At 36.5% G+C, this 15819-nt stretch overlaps 1 protein-coding gene across 6 annotated transcripts in view; it reads right to left on the reverse strand.

The window, feature by feature from the left end:
- LOC121504586 (FH2 domain-containing protein 1-like) overlaps positions 1-8664 on the reverse strand; it is a 46249-nt gene extending 37585 nt beyond the window's left edge. For 3 of the 6 annotated variants that reach the window (XM_041779498.1, XM_041779497.1, XM_041779494.1), the window contains exons 1-2: positions 8486-8664; positions 3891-4070 (exon numbers count right to left, since the gene is read on the reverse strand). The gene's annotated coding sequence lies outside the window, so the exon portion shown is untranslated. The remainder of the gene's footprint in view (positions 1-3890; positions 4071-8485) is intronic. The other 3 variants (XM_041779495.1, XM_041779499.1, XM_041779502.1) reach the window with 2 other exon arrangements.
- Between the last annotated feature and the right edge of the window lie 7155 nt (positions 8665-15819).

A 15819-nucleotide genomic window follows, 5' to 3' on the forward strand; every position in this document is an offset into this window, starting at 1 on the left:
CCAAAAAACTTAGGGCGCTGTGTAAAATGTAAGTAAAAACAATGATTATTAAATCTCAGAGACCCATATTTTATTCCCACTAGAACATAAACAACATATCAGATGGGACATTTTACCATTTCACGAGAAATATCACCTCATTTTGAAATTGATGGCAGCAACACATCTCTAAAAAGTTGGGACAGGGGCAACAAAGCTCTCTCTACTTTTCAGCATTGATAGTTCCTTTCCAGATGTTAGAGCAGCCCACACCAAAGGCACTAATGCAACCCCATACCATCAGAGATGCAGGCTTTAGAACTGTGCCAAAAAGAATTTATGATTTTGATTCATCTGACCACAGAACAGTTTTCCAATTTGCCTCAGTCCATTTTAAATAAGTTTGGTCTTGAGACTCTTTGACGCCAAGATGGTGGCGTTTTTGGATCCTGTTCACATATGGCTTCCTCTTTGTGTAATCCAGCTTTAGTGGCCAACCAGCCAACCATGCTGACAGACAATCATTTCTGGAAGTGTTCCTGAAAAGGGATGAGTATCGTAATCTGGTACTGATACCAGCACCAACACATCCAATACCTACAGGACAGAATTACGACACAGATATCGATACTTTATTTTTAATACCTATCCATCCATTTTCTATTCCGCTAATCCCGTTGGGGGTCGCGGGGGGCTAGAGCCTTTCCTAGTTGTCATTGGGTGAGAGGCGGGGTACACCCTGGACTGGACTGGTCGCTGCCAGCCATGTAGAGACAACCAGGAACACACACATTCACACCTACAGCCAATTCAGAGTGATCAATTAACCTAACGAGCTGTTTTTGGTGGTGGGCGGAAGTCGGAGAACCCGGAGAGAACCCACACATGTACAGGGAGAACATGCAAACTCCACGCAGAAAGGCCCTGACCGGGAAGTGAACCAGGAACCTTCTTGCTGTGAGGCGACAGCGCTTACTCCTGCACCGCCGTGCAGCCCCTATTTCAATACCCTGCCATCCCAAATGAAAGGCCTGAAAATCTGCATGATTTATGTGTTAAGTTACTCTGGATTTCTTTTCTTGTCCTATATTTGAGGGCCTGAAGATCATGACCTTCACCATTTTCCCTTGCTCACAGAGATTTCTCCATATTTTCAGAATCTTTTGATGGTATTATGGACTGAAGATGGTGGCATATTCAAAGTCTTTGCAGTTTTACCAGGAGGAATGATTATTCCACAATTTTTAGACGCAGGTTTTCACAGATTGGTGAACCTCTGCCCATCTTTACTTCAGAGACTCGGCCTTTCTCAAACAGCTCCTTTTACACACAGTCATGCTACGGATCTGCTGGAAATAAATCGAATTAGATGCTCCCCCAGTTGTCCTGCTGTGCGACTTACTTTCCAGGCTTTTGTTGCCCCGTCCCAACTTTTTTTTTGAGATATGTTCCTGCCATCAAATTTCATGAAATGGCAAAATGTCTCAGTTTCAACATCTGATATGTTGTTTATGTTCTAATGTGAATAAAACATGTGTTTATGAGATTTGACAATCATTTCATTGTTTTCGTTTACATCTCACACAGCGCCCCAACCTTTTTGAATTTGGGGCTGTAAATGTTACAAGAATCTAGCGACTCATCCACAGATATTAGAAATCTCTCTATAAGTCACTGATCATACCTATAGTCCCATCTAAGAATCTACCCTTGAATGGGTAGGTGTCAAACTCAAGGCCTGGGGGCCAAATCTGGCCTGTGGAACGATTCTATCCGGCCCGTGAGATCATATCATATTTATATTATAACTGGCTCACCAGTATGAGATCTGCAGATTTCCTCCAGTATAAAAATGCAAACTTCAAGTTGATGATTTAAGATATCCTTGTTAAGTCATAAGAATCTGAAAAAGTAAAGAGTAAGAAAGATTAGATAAAAAGTCAAGAATGTGAGGGTAACAAAAAATATTTGTGTTTTTATTTTATATTTTCAATTTTTGTATCTCAAGATAACAACTTAAACTTATGATTTTGACTTTTTATTTCATGCTTTGACCTTTTTAACTCATAATTTGGACATAATATGTCAAATATTTTTCTTTTAGATTCCCGATTTTAAATTTGAAGTCATATTTTGACCTTTTCAACTCCTTTCTTTGGCTTTTATAATCAGATGTTTTGACTTTTACACACATGATTTCAATTTTTTCTCATATTTTGACATTTTAAATCATAATTTTTACTTTTTATATCGTATTTTGACCTTTTTAACTCCCAATTTTGAATTTAAATCATATTTTAAACTATATAAGTCATAATTTTGTATTCTAGCTCATATTTTGACATTTTCAACTCCTAATTTTGTTTTGTTGATCTAATATTTGGACCAATCAGACTCACAATTTTGAATTCTAAGTCATATTTTGACCCACAAAACTCATGATTTAAAATTTTAAGTTATATTTTGACCTACAAAACTCACAATTTTGAATTTTAAGTCATATTTTGACCTACAAAACTCACAATTTTGAATTTTAAGTCATATTTTGACCTACAAAACTCACATTTCAAAATTTTAAGTCATATTTAGACCTACAAAACTCACAATTTAAAATTTTAAGTTATATTTTGAAATTTTTAACTCCCAATTTTGAATTTAAATCATATTTTTTAACTTAAGGTTATCATTTTGTATTCTAGCTCATATTCTGACATTTTCAACTCCTAATTCTGTTTTTGTAATCCAATATTGGGACCAATCAGACTCACAATTTTGAATTTTAAGTTGTATTTTGACCTTCAAAACTCATGATTTCAAATCTGATCTCATATTTTGACCTTTCAAACTTATGATTTCAACTTTCTCCTCATATATTTGCCTTTTAAAAACATTATTTTTCTGTTTTAATATCGTGTTCTGATCTTTTGAACTAATAAATTGACATTTTTATCTCAGATTTGAGCCTTTAAACTTATCATTTTTACTTTTTTGAATTTTCAAATGATTTATCATCAGTGCTGTTTTTATCATATTTTATTACTGGTGAAATGAGGTTGATAGTTTTGGTAAAATGTTGACCCTGTTAGGCTCTCAGGTTAGACCTAAATCCAGAATCTGGCCCCTGCTGTGTTTGAGTTTGACACCCCTGCATTAAACTATTAAACAAGTAAATTCAAAAAGCATTCAGAGATGTCTAGATATCACCACTAAGAACCCTGAAACCATCAAACTGATTCAAAGAGCATTCAGAGATGTCTAGATATCACCACTAAGAACCCCTGAAACCATCAAACTGATTCAAAGAGCATTCAGAGATGTCTAGATATCACCACTAAGAACCCCTGAAACCATCAAACTGATTCAAAGAGCATTCAGAGATGTCTAGATATCACCACTAAGAACCCCTGAAACCATTAAACTAATTCAAAGAGCATTCAGAGACTCTCCAGTGTCACAGGTGTTAGAGTCCAAACACTGAGCCTCCATGGAAACCCAAATAAATCTTCCTGAGGAGGAGAAGACCTCAGCCTTATTTACCGGACCAACACCAGTAAACATGTCTGTAAGAGTCCATGTGTTCTAACGGGGGGTAGGCCAGGACCCCCCACACTGGAGTGCTTTTTAAACTAGATTAGCATGAAAACAACATCAGTTCTGGCCCAGGTTTGGGGCTTGATTGAGCCAAAAAAAGTGTTAAAAGTAGAGAAATCCTCTTTTAATCTCTGGGCCTTCCACTGAGTGACTGACGCCTCCTTTCATCAGCACAAGGAGAAACGGGGAGATTAAGTTTACTGCTGTGTTTTACAGTGTGGGAGGGTCGGCCCGAGCTAAAGGGCGGCTGGGCATCGCTGGGGTTACCATGGTGACACAAAGACAGAAAGAGAAAAGGACAGTAACAAACAGCTTCCTACATAGAAATGCCATCCTGAGAGACCTTCATCAGAGCTCCAGACAGGCCCGGAGGTCCGAGTGGGTAGTCAACCCGCCGAGGGAGCACCGCGGCCTGGCTACACTCTGACAGGAGGCCTGGGGGAAGAACCAGCAGGAGGCGACAACACAGATGTTTGTCTCCAGGAGAAACATCACAGAATCTAAGTTTGAGACAAAAAGTGTTGTTGAGCAGCAATAAAGAACAGCAGGAAGTAAATGAGCTCAGCAGTGACACGCACTAATCCTGCAGCCTTTTACCTCTGATGTCACGCTCTTGGTGGGAGGTTTGAGTACTAACGCTGTCACATAATAGGATGTTGCTAGGCAAATAATTTCACAACTAACTACTAGGTCTAACCACGAATTATAACTAGATTTATGACCATTTTAAAGCCAAGAAAACACTCTTAAAACTGTCACAACTGATCACTATCTACATGGTGGGATACGATGTGTAGTTTACAGACTGTAGCTAATGCTAGCAATGCTAGCACCAGCAGCCAAGCTCACCTTCCTGTGCTACATGTTGTTACTCAATGCTTCACTAAGTAAACAGCAGAGCAGGTCAGCGCTGGTCTGTGCTGTGGTTTTTGTATGGTCTTGCATACGTGAAGTATGGACACTCAACATTGTGACTTTATATTTATGTTTTAAAAATCGGAGAAATATAATACCCCCTCTTTAAAGTTGTGCCTGTTGTCTGAACACACACATGCACAACACAGGCGTGTTGTGTGAGCATTTTTTTTGTTTTGTTTTTAGTGCATTACAGCAGTGTTAATTTTGTTGACTAAAACTATTCATCAACAGCCTTTTTTCCATAATAAAGACGAGTCTAAGACTAACAAAAATAGATCTGGAGACTAAAAGAGACTAGACTAAAATGTTTTGAGTTTTCGTGGACTAAAACCAGACCAAAACTAAAAAGGATAGAAATGACTAAATTATGACTAAAACTAATTTCAAATACATTTCATTTAAAGACTAAATCTAAGACTAAAATTTAACATAGCTGCCAAAACTAACACTGCATTACAGGGTACAAAACTTACCTGGATACTACAGGGTTAGAACAGGTCTGCCTTGTATTTTACAGTCCATGGGTCGGATACACTGTAAATAAATGCCTGTGCACAATTTTACAGTGGTTTTTAGTGTGTATTTTTTTATTATACATCCAAACAAGGCATATCATGGTGATAACAGATTGTTCAGCATGCTACTTCTTTAACTGCAATGCTCATCCACTTCCCTGGGTGGCGCTGTTGTGAAAAAAGAGAGGTCCTAATTCTGCGGTCCTGTAGCTGCTGCCTGCTGATACTGGAGTACAAATGTAGTTGATGACCCCTGCCCTCAACCAAAAGTATAAATCCAATATTAAACTCTGTCATAGGTAAATTTATGATGTGTTTGAGGTCAGGTCGGTAAAGTCACTACTTAATGACTGTAACTCTGGCACAGAGGCCTGGTAAACACAAGTCTTTTATCTACAAATCCCTAATTGGCTGTACATCATCTTATATAACATCTATGCTGCCCTGGTCCACTGGACCTCACCAAACTCGCTCTACTGACAGTCTTTACTCTGAAAATCCACTTCCATGGAATATTCTACACCCCACTCTACAGACCGACACTGACATTTCACCGAGACAATCCCAGTTATTATCCAGAATCATTCCACCTGTGTGAGACTGTTTTCACTTTGAATTTTTTGATAACATTTCGATTAACTGTTTTAAATTTATAGATTTTCTTTTTTAACTCAGAGGGAAACCTTCATGATTTAAGGGGTTAAAATGATGGTGATGACTATGGTGATACTTCTTCATTTATGTGAAGGTAAAAATGGCTAAAATTATCACCAAAAAAAGCAAAACACTGAGTCAATAAAAAAGCAGCCTGGTGGATTTCATTTAGTCTGAATTAACCAAGAGTAAAACTGAAGAGAGGTCAAAGGTCAGCTGGCACAATGTTTAAGCCTGTGAGTAGAGAGAGATTAAAGAGTTGATTTTTAAATGGAGTCTGGTGTGACCATGTCTCGCTTGTGAACAGGACAAAAAAGAACAAAAAGTTGAGATTATGAATACGAGAGGACATTCTGTTCAACACACAGTTGGAGGTTTAATCCGTCAGCAGCTGATCGGTCTTTCTGAAGTGCCTTTGAGCAACACAGACCCTTTATAAAGTGAGATTAATGTCATTAAATTGGTCAATCTGAAGTTATTAAGGAGTTTAAGAGTCAAAATATGACATCACAAAATGTAATGATAGAGCATGTTTTCCTTTTTTTCCTTTTAACGTGCACAAAGGTGAGTCTGAGTTGTATATTGACACATGTAATGAGAGGTTCAACACCTTGAGGGCTGAGAAAAACCTTTAAATACTCATGTGAAAAACATCCTCTTTCTCAGTGAAGGTACTGTTAAGTTTTAGACTTTGACAAAAATGTCAAATACAGAGCAGATATTTCAACACTCAGCGATGATAAATGCTGCACATTTCTGGGTTTTTAGTTCAAATAATAAAATAAATAATAGCTTCCACTTGGTTCTGTAATGAACTCTGGATACTTACGATTCATACTATTGATTCATAAATTTTATTTTCATTCTCAATGATCTGAAACTCTCAATAACAAGAGTGCTGAATTATTTAAAGCTATAGTAAGGTTATACAGCATGGAAGACGTATTAAAAAAACAAAACTTTATCAGTCTAAAAAAGACAGAATGGACCAAGACTGTTTAAAAGAACTGTATTACACTAATCACAGACATTAAACACTTAATAGTGTTCAGATTCACTACAAACCTAATAAGGATTATTTAAATCACATTAAACGGCTATTCTGAGGATTTTTACCAGCCAAAACTGCAGAAAATTCCTGCTTCTCTTTTTAAAAGGCTCTTTTTCCAAGAAAAATAAATAATCATTGGATTTAACATTGTGACATTTTCAGCAATAATCATAAAAACCAGACTGACTCTCCTGTTTACCACAAAGACGTATGGCAGGGTATGAAACCTCTAACAGTATGTGCTCGCTATAAAGTGGTCAGGTTTGGTGCAGCCAATCATCAGCTACCTATGAGTGACCCATACTAAGGATGTTCCTAAGCATCTATTTCTCTATTCAGCTAAACACTCATTTAAATTGTGTTTGTCTGACTAGTCTAAAGAGGAGAAAATCCTTAGAAAACAGTCACATTCTTCACAGGGTCATTGCGTTAGCGGGTGTGACATTAGCTTGGTGTACTCTCTACAGCGTGGCTAACATTACAAGCTAGCTCCGCCAGCCTTTGTTCCTCTTTGCAGATTGACATCATGCTTTGATATGTGGTTTCTTTTCACTTCAGGTAGAAGTCGTACATGAGTTCAACCCTCGACAGCTTACACACCACTTCCTTTCCACTATTACTTAAAACCGTTCCTACAAAAAAACACTGTTCCTACTACACGCTAACCACTAAGTCACCACTGAGCTTCTCATGGTGTTTTGTGCTTAGCAAGTTTTTATTTAGTTCATTTTATTTTATTTTTGCATTTTATCAATTACTTTGGCATTTTTTTTAAATTGTATTTGCTTTAAGTAAGAGGTGTTTAATATTTGTCCCTGTACAACAATGTTTTTGTCTGTCTTATTTTTGTGTTTGTTAGCGTTTTTTTAATAGGGAAATATGACAAAAAAGGGAATGAGTGGCATTAATGAAAAACGACATTTTAACTGAAACCGCAACAAAATTACTAAAACAGGGAGGAATACAGATTACAAACAAAATAATAACACCCTAAATATTTGTTCAAGTACTAATAAAGTATAATATGTGAGGGTTTTTGGTTGAGTAGCAAATATTTTTCCATTTAGTTAAGCCGAACTGCTTTTCTTTTTCATCCAATATTTTAGCATTTTGTGAAGGGGTTTTGCATTGAGTGAAATGTTTTGGCATTGTGCTTTTTGGGCCACCGTAGCTCAAGTCACAGAGCGCTATACAATTAATGCTGTCACAATTAAGTTAGCTTTGGAGAATAACACAGGACATAAATGTATTATTTATGTAGTTTGAGGAATATTTTCAGGCTAATAGGTGACTTTAGCTTACAACAATCAAAAAAAGTCCTATCAGACAAACTTCAAACTGAGAACGACTGAATTTTGAGTCAATATTTACATAAATTCATGATCATAAGCCAAAATAAATAAAGGGAGTGTTTAATAGTCTACTCAGAGAGAATCCGGTGGAATATTCTGGAAATATCGCTGCATAAATATAAGAAAAAGAAGATTTCGCAGCTCTTCGTCAAATTAATAATCATATTCACACAGATTAAATAATGAAGAGCTTGAATAACTAAAAATAAACCACAGCATGAGTGTAACTGAAGCTGTTTGAAGGCTTGTAACAGGAAAATGTTGACGTTTAAATCTAGTCTGATGCCTGTCAACAGTCAGCGTGTTTAACGGTCGGTAAAAGCGGAGTAAATTCCGACCAGTTCCCCGGTGAACTCGGTGTGACACCGGACTCAACAGGGTAATTAAAGACGATAACGTGAGGATGAAAGACGAGCCAAACTTACCGGGATAAACGGCTGAAAGAGGCGCGGACGTTCCTCCGCAGAGCCTCCGTCTGAAAACGTCCAAATATTCAGAAAACCAGATTTAACTGAATCCCGCTTTAACGAACATCCATAGGCTGCGCGCGCTCCGAAGACCAACCGACACTGACTCACCAGCGGCTGTGGGCGCGTGCGAGAGAGGTGCTGAGAGAGAGAGAGAGAGGGGAAGGGAGTAGTGTACGCATGCGTGATCAGTCAGTCAAGTGGAAGAAGGGAAAGCGCTTTCCCCTGACACACCCACCTGCTAGGATGTAAGGATACACACTCATTAAACTAGGTGTGTGTGTTTGACTTCAAAGATAAATTAATTTACTCTGTGTGTGTGCGCGCGCGCGTGTCTGCGTCTCAGCGAGTGTATGGCCTAGATAAGCTCTATACTGGTCCCTCCCTTGGCAAAAGGCTTCTCTTTCTCTCCCTGCTCTCTTATGCTCAAATAAACAGAAGTTTGGTTAATAATTGCTCTCCTTCCTTTATTAAAACATAAACTTTATCTAAACATTTTAATACAGACATCTCTAAACTATGGTAGCCCTAAAGGACATACACTCACTTTTTATATTACTCAAGGAGCAACCTTCAAATATGGAAGTGCAAAAAACTGCAGCCAAGTCAAGAAACACACAATTTGTGGTTATAAATAATTAGACAACAGAATGACTCTGGTTAAGTCAGAAACAGAATGAAGGAGGAGCAAATTTCAATTGCTCTAATAAGTCAGGGGAACACTGAAACAAATTTACTACCCTTTAAAGCCATTAAGGACAAAAATGTCCACTTCAGAAAACTGCTATAAAAACTTAACAGATTCATATTTTTTCTGCTTTTTTGCATAAATCTTTTAAACAACTTAAGCTGTGCTCAAAACTACCAAACATTCAATCATTTTGAGGATTTTAACCCTTTAAATTCCAGTTTGATTACTTAAAGTCAATGTTGTTTTTTAAGAAAAAAGCAACAAAGTGTTGTATCTTCCTCAAACCAAATGTTAGATGGCTGGGGTATTATTTCTAAATCCGGCTTGGACATGTCCATGATTAGCCAAAATACTGACTTTGATGCATAATTAGTTTTTGTGCAGCATCTGATTTAAAATTTACTGCCCTTTTGAGTCATTAAGGACAAAAACGTCCACTTCCAAAATCAGCAATAAAAACAGTACACATTAACATTTTTTTCTGCTTTTTTTTTGGTCAAATCTTTTGATCAACTTCAGTTCTAATTAAAACAATAGATTATTGAATTTTATTTTTTCTAAAACAACATGCAAAACAGTAATTGTTTTCCACATAGCTAATGTGGGGGGGTGGAGGGTGTTTTTTATATCAGTCCTGGGTATGTCAAAAATTAGCCAAAATATTGACTTTGATGCATTATTAGTTTTTGTGTAGCATCTGATTTAAAATTTACCACCCTTTCAAGACACAAAAACGTCCCATTGACTCCCATTCAAACCACATTTTTTGATCCTTCAGTAATCAAACTGGCATTTAAAGGGTTAAAATCCTCAAAATGGTTACATGTTTTGTAGTTTTGAGCATAGCTGAAGTTGTTTAAACAATTTATGCAAAAAAAAGCAGATAAAAATATGAATCTGTTAAGTTTTCATAGCAGTTTTTCTGAAGTGGACATTTTTGTCCTTAATGGCTTTAAAGGGAAGTAAATTAAAGTGATGCCTGAGGGTTAAATCTGGCAGCATGAGTGAGATTAGATAAATAACACAACCTGAATTAACAGAAAACTAAAAATTCTGTTCTGAATTGGTGTATTAGAAAAGTGTGTGTATCGTTGTGTGCTGCTGACAAACCTCCATGCAGCTCGCCTTCTCTGCTGAGTTCATTCAGTCCAGAGAGAAATCTACGAGCACGTTTCCACACTTCATCTGAGTCTGAAGATGATCGACTTATAAAGACACCGAGGAGAGCCTTTGTTGTGAGAAACGATTGTTAAAGTGTTTGTGAAAATGAGCCTGGATGAAATAAAACACTGGCAGAGACAAACGGCAGTATCAGGGCTGTGTGTTGCTGTTGCCTGGTGAATAATTGCCTCTCTTTAGAGAAATCAGAGCAACAGAACCACAAACAGACCAGTCCTGCTCTAAAATTACTCATTTAAAGGCAGAAACATCCACTGAAAACTAAAACCAACTGTGCTGGGAGTCTGAGAAATGATACCAAAGTCCATCCATCACATTTTTACAACATTAAAGGTTTTTAATTTTAGAATAATTTGACATTATTTTCAAATATACTTAAAGTCCACCAAAAAGTAGAATAAAGGTGATAAAATAAGTTTAAACTGAATTGATAAAAAATAAAAGAAAAAAATATTAATATATTTAATCATTCCACTAATTAATAGATTAATTTCTTTTAAATTATTGAAGGTAAGGCAATAAAAACCAGAGGTAAAACAAAGTTAACAGCAACGGTAAAGGCAGTAAAACTACCCTATATTATGGGCCATACTGAAAAGATATAGCAGTGAAACAAAGTTTATTTCTAAGGGTCAAAGATGGTCCAGGTCACGCCCCATAACCACAGGTGGCCTGGGTTCAAGTCTGGCCTGGGGCTCCTTTCCCACATTTCCATCCCCGCTCTCTCATCCCGACTCTATCCACTGTCCTACTCTCTAAAACAGTGTTTCCCAACTGGTGGGTCGAAGTCCAAAAGTGGGTCGCCAGTGTGTGCCAGTAAAAAATTATGCTGCAAAAGTTGGTGATGTATGAAAGCCCAAAGTGGACATACAGAATATCTGTACAGTTTTTTCAGTTTTCTTGTGATGACGGGTAAATTTCAGTCTTTTTCTTAAGATTACAATTTATTTATACCCTTATCCCAAATAACAGAAATGTCTGAATAGAGGAAGATAAAAACCAAGCTGTTTTGTGGAAAGTACTTGACCTATGAACACCAGGTTGACCGTTTTTACTACAAATAAAACTGAAACGGTTTAAATCATTAATGACTGAGTCAAGCACCTTCAGTTGATATAAAAAACAGTTCATTTAATATGAAACCAGTCTGTAGCTTATAGATAGTCAACAGTTAAAAGTCATTCTTTTGTTTCAACATTTTTATTTGGCAGTTTAATGCTACAAACACTTTCGACAAGTTTAAAATAGTTTATTAATCATTTACATTTTGGTCCATGTTTGGCTTTTATTAATCAAATAAAACAAAAGTCCCTTTATACCTTTTCATTTTGGTGTTTTCACTGTTTTAAAACACAGAGAGCGCAGTCCAATTCTGAAGTGATCACATCAGGTTTTTCAGTCAAGGTTATGAGTGTAGGAAAGCAAAAATCACAAAAAATGATCCCAAATTAGAAAAGGACTCATAAAAGAGTTTTATGAGGGCTTCACAGCATCTCATCTTGGAGTTTAGTTGAAAAAACGTATTGCTTTTTTCCAGTTGTCATTGTTTTTTCCATTCAGGAGAAATCTCACTTAAAAAGAGGTTATTAAATACAGATTTCATCACAGTTTCCAAGTCAAAATTAAACTTTCCAAATTCTAAATCACAGAAGGATCTCAAATGAAATACGACAAAAATGTTTAATCTTAAAATCAAACTGAAAACAGTCAAAGTTCCTCCTTTTGCAGACGATTAACTGTTTTCCACCTCTAACACAAAACCCAACAGGAACAGGTTTTTCTAACTTAATATCATGTGATGTCCCTGAAGGTAAGGTTTATTGGTAATACAGGTCAGATACTAAAGTTCTGGAAGACAAAAATAAGACGTTATTGGAAGTGTACATATATAGATATAATTTCTTATGTTAAAAGGTTTAGAGATATTATTGCACAAAAAGCATCCACAGTCATTACATAGTCTCTCTCATTCAAGGAACATTAACACACACAAAAAAACAGTCATACAATTAAACAGTGAGCTTAATCGTAAAATCAACTTTTTACAGAACTGTCACAGGAAATTATAAAAGGCAAAAGAATATTTGGATAGTGTGTCAGGGAAAAAAGAGGATAGCAACTTTTCCCAGAAATATTTTTGACAAAGGCTGAAAAGATAAAAACCCTCTAAAGATCTGAGCTTCACTAAGTTTTTTCTCTTTTATCGGATATCCTCAAACTGTCGAGGGTTTCTTTTATTTTGACCAGTAAATGGCCAACAGAATTAAAAGAACCAACAAAGATTTGGTCTGGATACAAAGTACATGACAGTAGATTCATTCATTATCTTCCTACGCTGTTTCGGAGCTAACAGGGAAAATGATCGCTAAAATGACAGTGTAGATTATGTTTACAAGGAATGTATGCATATTTGGTATCATCAGCCTTTTCCCAACCAATGAACAAAATGGGAATGGACTCTGGACTGGCACCAGTTGGTTCAAATCCAAACCAGAACGTTCCATTTCCAATTGCTCAGTTTTACTGTGAAACTTGCAGTAAAGTTGTCAACGACCAGTAGAAACCATCAATAAACTGGAACGCAAATGGAGTGTCAGTGAAGTTTAAGAGAAAACCAACAATGGGTTGTAGTTTAATAAAAGTACAGAAAGTTGTGGTTGGGGTGTAAATTTCAAAAGAAGCTTCTAGAACAGTGGTTTTCAAAGTGTGAGGCGGGCCTCCCCTGGGGGGCGCCACAGAGCTTCAGGGGAGGCGCGGAACCATAAACCAGTAAAAAGGTGATTTGCTTTGCGAACCTCTGCTGTGCATTGAGCAAAACAGACAGACTTATAGTTACTATAGGTACTATACTATAGAGCAGTGTTACTCAACCCTCAACCAAAGAGCAGAATTGTTGAAAAATACCTTTGCAAAAGCCACAATCTCAGATGTGAAAAGTGGCAAAAACAGCTTGAAGTAGCAATAAAAATAGGTTAAAGGTGGCAAAATGGTCAAAAATCATCAAAAAATTGGTGAAAAGGGGCAAAAATGGGGAGAAAAAGTGGAAAATTGGTCAGAAAGTAGCAGAAATTGGTGAAAAGGGACAAAAAAAATGAGTGGAAAATGACTTAAATGGGCAAAAAGCAGTCAACAGTGGCAAAAATGGGCAAAAAAGAGGAAACAAGCAGTATGTAATGACAAAAGGTAGATGAAATGGGCAACAAGTAGCAAAAAAAATTGTGCAAAAGGGCAAAAATGGCAAAAAGAAGAGGCAAAAATTGGAAAAAAGGAAATAAGTGGTATTTAATGGCAAAAGATAGCTTAAATGGACAAAAAGTGGCAAAAAAAATGGTTAAAAAAAACGGGGCAAAAAATGGGATAAAAGTGGCAAAAATTGAAAAAAGAGATATTTATTGATGAAAGATAGCTTAAATGGGCAAAAAGGTGAAAGGGCAAAAATGGGATAAAGTGAAAAAAAGGGGTGAAAGTGGCAAAAAGAAGTTGTAAAATGACCAAAAAAAAAAAAAACCATGAAAAAGAGGTATTTAATGGCATTATAACTGAATAAGAGGGAAAGGCAGATGTTTAAGGACACTTGCAAACCAAAATATCCAAAATATATTAATGTTAAAATGATTGAATATTAGACATAAATATTTGAAATGTTGTTGTTTCTTTTTTTTTTTTTTTTTCAATTTGAATCCTTTTTGTGGGTGGGGGCCCACCGAATGAATAATTTCTTCTTAGGGGAGGCTCACTCTCCCACACTTTGAAAACCCATGTTCTAGACTATATATATGGAGTTGTTAGATGTCACTGAAACAAATAAACCCATTATCATTTAAATGTGCCAAAAGGATGTTTGACATAAGCACCAACGAAAAAGACAACATCATCGACATAGAGCAGCATTCTTTGGTTTGTAGCACTCACTGGTCTCTTTAGGTTGCTGTGCTTGTTGTCTACATGGAAATTGTCACTATTCAAGCAGAGAAGTGCCTTAGAAACAGTCAGTCAGCCTTTCAAGTTAGAAAAGTATCGAAATCCAGCATCAACATCAATCCAGTACCAACACATTTGATACCAACCACACCAAATTAAATCAGATTTTGGTGCCTCATTTTGGTACCCTACCACCCAGACATGCCCCTCATTATTCCGAACGAAAGGCACAAAATGAGCTACATTTGAGCCTCTTACATAAAGAAGTTACACCTTTACTTTTATGTTCTATTGGGATCATTTTAAGACAGCTTTTATTCACCCACCGCCCTTGACCATTGTTTTCTTCCTATTCCCTTACCTTATTTTTAGCCTTTAGCAGTGAACTCAGTCCTTATTACTTACATTGAAGCCAGCCACAAGGGGGCGATTGAGATATTTAGGCCTCATATTTCTTGGACTGCCATGTTGTTTTATGTGAATATGCTGGATCCTGATTTGTGAAAAACGTGAAGAAAACTGGTCTTTTTTTTTATTCTTAGACAGTAAAAAATAAACTCCTGAACGGTTTAATTTACACTGAAACCTGCTGCTTGAATTAAGGATGGACTTGAGTATGTGTCTGTCATGCATCTAATTTGCTAGTAATGGTTAAAAATAGTTGGATTTTTGTGAAACTGATCAAACATCAGGTCAGTCTTAATTTTCAATCACCCTAAATACAGCAATATCTTTTTTTTTTTTCCTCAGCACATTTTCTGAATTTAGTCAAGTTTCTGGGGGCCAGATGGGAAGCTGTGGGGGGCCACAGGGCCTCCAGTTGATAATCAGTGGTCTAGGCACTGACACCATTTAGAAAGTATCAGTTATTTTAGTTATAGTTATAGTTAGTTACAGCTGGGTGCATTGTCAAGAGTCTCAAGGTTTTCAAAAAATGTTTGAATAGAGGTAATACCAATTGATTGTTGGCAGTTGATTAAGTTCTGGTTGTCCAACCTTTGGCCACTAAAGAACAAGTCAACATCATCAGCATAGAGAAGCATTCTTTGGTAATTAGCACATGTTGAGATGTTAAGTCATAGCTAAAAATGACAGTGTTTTCAAAAACTCTGTTTTTCTGGGTATTACGGACAAAAACGTTCTCTTTTAATCATTTTTCTAAACGGTGTTACAAAAACAATACAATCTACTATTTTAAGGCTCAGTGGTATCAAACTGTACAGACACCAATAAAAAATTAAGATATTTAGTCATATTTTTAACTTTGAGATGAAGCTAGAGAGAGAATGCATTATAGAAGTTGAACATCGTGTGTTAAAAATGATGCTTTTGGTCTTTTTTGGCACTTTTCTGGCAGGTTTTAGTTATTAGTAATAAGTAACGCATCCAATATTTGGAACAAGGACTTCTATGTTTGTTTTTGTTTAGAAACAGGTATCATTTTCATTTAACAGTATCAAAGATTTAAAATCTGGTGTTGAGACAGCCTTACTAACAAGAC

Source organism: Cheilinus undulatus, linkage group 22 (genome assembly GCF_018320785.1).
Source record: "Cheilinus undulatus linkage group 22, ASM1832078v1, whole genome shotgun sequence".
Taxonomy (NCBI): domain Eukaryota; kingdom Metazoa; phylum Chordata; class Actinopteri; order Labriformes; family Labridae; genus Cheilinus; species Cheilinus undulatus.